Source organism: Mesoplodon bidens (genome assembly GCF_964165515.1).
Source record: "Mesoplodon bidens genome assembly, chromosome: 5".
In the NCBI taxonomy this organism is placed as follows: Eukaryota; Metazoa; Chordata; class Mammalia; order Artiodactyla; family Ziphiidae; genus Mesoplodon; species Mesoplodon bidens.
Window position 1 is genome coordinate 86121820 of NC_138161.1, and position 6725 is coordinate 86128544.

The following is a 6725-nucleotide window of genomic DNA, read 5'->3' on the forward strand; positions in this document are numbered from 1 at the left end:
ATTTTATCCAATAGGAATTTGAACCCTACAGTATACTCTGCCACAGGGCAGCAGCACAAATCATTTCATCAACATATATCTTATACAAATCTACTCAGTGCAGAAGAGAATTAGTGAAATAGCTGACTTGAGGAGAGAATGCAATTTCTTTAAGGAAAAAAAAAAAGTCCCTTTCAAGCATATGTCTCATTGCTTTCTGCTTTCTTTGGTGGGCATTTGAACTGAATGAGGGTTAGAGCTTTGCTATCTGGACGAAAACTGTGCTAACATGATTTAGACTCTCCTGGCAAAAGGGAAGTTGATTTTAAATTTTTCCAAGAAGTCAAAATTTATTCTTATAAAGATAAAAATTACCAAAACAAGTTGTTGAAACATTTCTCATTTTCTTCCTCATTGAATGATTCATACTACATAAGGCTATAGCATATACAAAGGATTTGGCTATTTATAAGACATAGCCATTGCTAAAATGACTTCAAATTCAGTTATCTGAAAAAAAATTTCTAGGAAAATAAAACAGAAAGTAAGAACAAAAGCACTTTTAAAAGACAAAATTAAGTTAATAAACTACCTCATCAATTTCAGAAAATAACAAACTATTTTTGCCTGAAAATATAATTGCTTATATCAGAAAAATCATTAATAGTTAATCGTTTAAGTGGAAAATTTACTCTAGTGAAGACTAAAGAATTTGAATTCTGACTATCGTGGAGCTCTACATAAAAACATTTCTAAATGGAAAAAAAGAAAGATCAGTTTTATAAGTTGCCATATATTTCATTTTCAGCTTCATCTCCTGATGCTACTCTAAATTAATCCTAAATAAATAAATGTAAATAACTAAGTGAAATTCAGAATCTTATCCAGGAAGCAGCAGTATTACAAAATCATTCAAACCAGCTAGGTTATATAGCTGAAATATTAGTTGGAGAAGGAAAGAATTAAAGAATTAAAACCTAATAATGTCTTCTGAACACGTGAAAGATAACCTTATTTCCTTCTTGTATATGTATCTTAAAGACTTGTATTTCTACAAACCAATTACTGTCCTGACACAAAACTTCATTTATAACAATATAAATTCTGTAACTGGACATATTAGTAAAGCTAGTTAGGATTTATTATAATATGACTATAAAATTTTTTCTCAAAATATTCAAATGATACAGCATTTGACCCTAATTCTTCTATTAATAAGGAGGATATACTTTTTTCTAATATATGGGACAAGGATTAAGTTTTTTAAGGAAACGAGAGAATATTTGTTCAGTTCTTCTACAGCTAACTGGTAGATTTCACATAGCCGAAATCTTTTATCGTTTCTTTCCTTTCTACTTTGTAAACCTACTTAAGGTTATTATATAATGACCTGAGTAATGAAGTCCTGAAGATTTTCCATTGAGAATGGAATTAATCCCAATGTACTGAGAGGTTTTTTTTAAATAATCAAAATAGTGTTAAGAAAAAATTAAAAGAAGATGTTATGGCATTTTTAATCCTAATACCAAAAATATCAAACCTAGTAAATAAGATCATATTCACATGTTTTTGACACTCACTGACAATAATCCCAGAAAAATTTGCCATCCCCCCAGACTGCCCAAGGACACATTAACTCTCAGAAACCTCATGCCTAGCAATTTCCCCCCTTATTCCAAACAACTGATCATTATTTCTCCTCCAAAGCTGCCAGAAATTCCTCACTGCCCATAAAGCTTAACTTACTAATTCATAATATTTCCATATTTTTGGATTAAGCTACCTTCACAAGACACAAAAGAATATATTTTCCAAAAATTGGCAGTTTCTGTTTCTCTTTTTGTAGTTTAGTGTGATCATACTATCCACGTGTTAAATCCTAGCCTAGACTTTAACTTGTATCTTGGAAATACTATATAGCTGTACCCCTAGGAAATGTGTGCAAAATTTAAAAGAATTCAAGTTTTATGGCTAAATCCTAGAAGACTGAGAAGAGGTAGAATGCCAGGAATGTTGCTAGAATCTCAGAATGTCAGGCCAAGTGAATGGTCGCCATGAAAATACAGCTGATATGTTTGCGTGGGCATATGTTTGTTCGGTCTTTTTCTCCCCTTCCCGACCTGGGGCTTCAGCTTTAGGTCATTCTGCAAACAAGCCCCAGGAGACACACAATTACACTCCCCTGGAGACTGACCCCTTAGAGTGCCCACCTGTAGCCAAACACAGATAGCATCCCGGAGCAATGAATTAGCACTCTAAGCTGATTAGAGCAGCTCTGCACAACTCTATTTTATTGACACAATGAAGAGAGGACAGAAAAGGGCCTGAAATGAGAAAATCATTTCCATGCTGACTGAATTAAAAGAACAAAAGAGCTCCTTGCAGTTGCAGCATTCAATTTGTCGGGAAAAAAGGAAGCCACTTAATGGCTCACAATAGATCTGAGCAGACAGATGAAATTTAAAACTTCAGCATGAGTGCGATTAACAGCGCAACATATTCTAAATCATTTCCTCCATATGCATAATTTCATTTGATTATTTAGTTCTGAGTTTTACAAAAACACTGAGCTAGATGTTACCTTCAAAATGCCTTGACTTTTCATTTTTCAAAATCACAGAATGGTTTCTCATTGTATGTTAATGTCCTCGGTGACAATGTAAATTGAACAAAACAAGCGTGGCTCGCGTTTTCCTTTCAGCTTTAATTTCCAAAAGTGAACGTATAAACAGAGGTTAATTTGTGGAAACTAGGATTGCAAAGTAATCTTCTATCAAATAATTTGCAATTTGAAGTCAAATAAATTACATGCAACAGATGCCCTTCCACATGGGGTAAAAGGCAACCCATTATTGCACCCAGAGGCTACAAATAAACTCCACCGTGTTAAACTCAAATGTCAATACTGATGTCTTCCTTAGTTTAAAAGATATCATTAATATCACTAAAAGCAATATAGTTAAGACTTCAGTTTCCAAATGTATGGTCTTTATTTAATTTTGCTCAATTAATTATGCTTTTGCTTGTTCTGACTTCTAAATTCTTGAGTTAAATTGAATCTGAAACTGATGTCAAAATGATCACTTAATAAGCAAGACTTATCTTTAGATATAAATATGTTACAGCACTGAAAAAGCTCTAGAATTCCTCTTTACTCTTTATTTTCCAAACTTATAAAAATAAAATCTAAATGTCTAAACTATATATGAAAAACAGAATTGTTTTTCCTGAATGATTCGAACGTTTGTTTTCAATGGAGATTTTTCTTTTGCCGGTGTTAATTTTCAGTGTTTAAAAATAAAAAGAGTGGAAGCAAAGATCTTAGATTTTGGTTAAACTCACATTTTCATTTTCTACGTCTAAACTCCTGTTAAGAAAGGCTTTTTGGTTAAAGTGGTCCTTCAGATTTTTAACCTCTCATCTTGGCTCCTAATTTAAATGAAGAAAATTCAATCTTTCTGATGGTGAAGCATCCTTTGCCAAAGTGTTGAGGTGCAATGTAAATTGAACAAAAAATTACAGAACCAGTTGAAAGAGAAAAAATTACTCTGCGATACTTTGGGATTCGATATTTGGGGTGCATTAGTACTTAATTTGCTAAGGGAAATTTCCCTGGAGGAAAAACCCAAGGTAGTGTAAGGATGATGAAAGCACAAGTGATCTCCCCAACAGCTTCCATTCTCTTGACTAAATGAGGTAAGGGTTTTTTTTATATAAAGAGAAACTATAAAGCTTGTGGATATTTTAACAAAATCAACATAGTGTAACTTTGCTGACAGCTTGTCACATTTCACTGACTGTCTGTCTGGGGTACCGTGATAACATCTGCATTCACTCAGTATGAGAGCTTAACATAAGACAAAAAAGTGGGTCCTGCCACAGACGGTTCCATGAGTCTGTCAGTTCTGACATGTCATCTGAATTTTTTGAATCACTAAACACTTTTGAGACTCTGGTACTTATTATCTTTCCTTAGTTTTCTATACTCGCTTAGCAATGCTGGAAAATGTAAAATTTGCAAGTAAGGTAGTGGACGTCCCAGGCTTTTTGTTGTCTAATCCGTAGGCCCTCATTCATGCTCACTGTTAATCTCTTAAGACATTATAAAACTGTTAGACAAAGAAACGTGAATACCTCTGCTTCTTTCAAGAATGGGAGGAAACCAAGGAAAATCGGGATCATGCTAAGCTATTCTTTTCACTATGAAAATGGTAACTTAAACCTGTTGCATCAAATTATCTATAATTCCCCATGCTAAGGCAAATGTTTTTGAAGAATGAACAAGAGTAGTGTCACAGAAGGAAAGACATGATCACAGAATTTTCAAAATCTGCCAAATTTGATGTCAACAGAGCATTGGGATCCTGGTTGTTGAATTTCTCACTGTTTCTATTTTTTATGCCATGGTACATGACATGTGGTTAATATGCTTTCATGAAAAAGTTTACCAATACTCACTAGTAATTATCAAATAGTTCAGATAATTTTGTTCTTTATTAGGAACACTGGGAAAGCTAACAGCTACCTAACAATAGCCTTAAAAATGTGGCTAAAATTCATTAGAATGCTACATATCACAGATTTTAATGAGTAGTTGTGCCATCAAAACTAGAAAACTTCACAGCATTGTTTCTGTAAAGCCTAAATATAAATGGATCCTTGGAGCCAGAATGTTTTTATGAACCACATAAAACAGCCAAAGCTGCATTTCTATCTCCTTTTTGCAGTCATTCAAGACATTAAGTTAAAAATATATTCATTTGTTCTCTAAGTAACCAAGAGACAGGGAAGAGAGAAAATAATATTAAATTAAGAGGCAAATTTTCTTCTGGACCCCAAATACCTATTTCCCTTTTTCATAAGCACATGTTTAACACCTGCAAATCATTTCAGTATAGACAAATGCCCCTGTAAGTGACTAACTACAGGTGTGTTTCCCACCTGCATCCTCAAAATGACTAACTGTCCCCCAGATGGTCAAATCCTGTGTATATTTGCTCTGATGAAAAGTGACACATATTAGTTGGATAACCAATTAATTTAACCAAACCTATTAGGTGAAGGGAGTGGGATTGACATTTGGCTAAGGGCAAGAAAATAAAAAATAAACAAAAAGAAAACAAGAGAAAATAAAAAGGGAAATAGGAAGAAAGACAAGGAAAGGGAAGAGGGGAAGGGTAAGAAAGCTGGCCTGAGTCACTGCCGTCTTCCACTGCTGGGGCGAGGACATGAGGTAGACACCCAGGGCATGCTTGCGGAGTTAATACATCAACAAATTAGTAATGAGCAAAAATCAGGATAAATTTTGGAACCATGTATTATCTTCTGCCCCTCATAATGCTTTATATAAATTCAAACTGAAAAACAATTTTCCATTGAAGTAAACCCCCCTAATGGAAGAACAGGGTAAACAACTCTCACACTGACAATTCCTCTGCTGTAAACAGAAGATTTTGTGACCATTTCTCACTTCATTTGGCTTCTTGTCGTCTTGTCACTCTCTCAAGAGCTTCAATGTAATGTCATTTGCTTGATGTTTAGTCTGTACCTAAAATGTCAGCTGTTTATTATTTTTACATTTTGACGCTAACACAACAGCACTTCAGAATAAAGGGAAAGGTTTCTGACACATCTCAATGACCAAAGATGGTCATAGATGTTTTCATTCTTTCTGAAAATACAGGGTCACTCATTTTTAAAAAGTTAGATGGACCAGTTTTCATTACTACATAATTTTCTTCTGACCTTTTTTGTAATCTGCCTATGAGTGACCCTGTTTTATACACCGTATTATTATTTCAAGATGGGTATGCTTTGTCTAGAGCCACAAAAAATCACCTTTTCTTTATCCTGAACAGAAGACCAAGACAGCAGAAGGATTTCGAGCCCTGGGCCAAGAAGTCAAAAAGATAACTGTCCAAAGGCAGTCTTTCTCCCCTTCCTAAACTCCTGAGCTCAGGGGTCTCATAGGGAGGAAGTATTTGAGTTCTAGACTAAAATGAATAGAAACTATTTAATGTGTGAGAGAGTAAACACAGATAAAGTTTTCCCTGAGACTGGGGTAAACTTATAAAAGTTATAAAGAGGCTGAAAACAAAAATGGTTTTCAAATGACAACGGATAAATTCACAGCTGACAGAGCCTCGGAGAGGGGCAGCTGAGATGGAAATACCACCTGATTTATGCTATATATTCAATCTCTTCCATGTTGGGTAATGAATTCTAACATCCTATTGTGGCAAGTAGTGCTTCTTTTTAATCTTTTTTGCTCTTGTAGAATTAACTAATCCTCCAGTTCCATCCCATCCACACTAAATCTAGTCTACCAGAATTCAATTAAAGAAGGTCATGTTTATCTATGTCCATATCACATCACATCATAATTCTGACTTTCTTGACTTAAAAGTCCTAATATTTTAAGCATTACCTTACCTGGTTACAGCACCTTTCATCCTATCCCATAGAAGCATAAGGTAAAATGACTTTTTATCCCTTCTCAACACTTCTTGGACGAATGCTGTTGGGGATCAGTGCTCTAAGGTGCTTAGCTGGAATATACATAGAAATTCAAACTCTTCAGTCATACTTTACAACTGCATCTTAGACTCTCAGTGAGGTTCATGGAAGATTCGCAGAGCAGAAACTAAAGCCAATTGGAGATCCATGTCTCTATCAATCAGTTATGGTGGTTGAGCAAAGAATCAAACTTCAAATGAACACTTTTTGAGTCAAGTTCACCAAGTGAC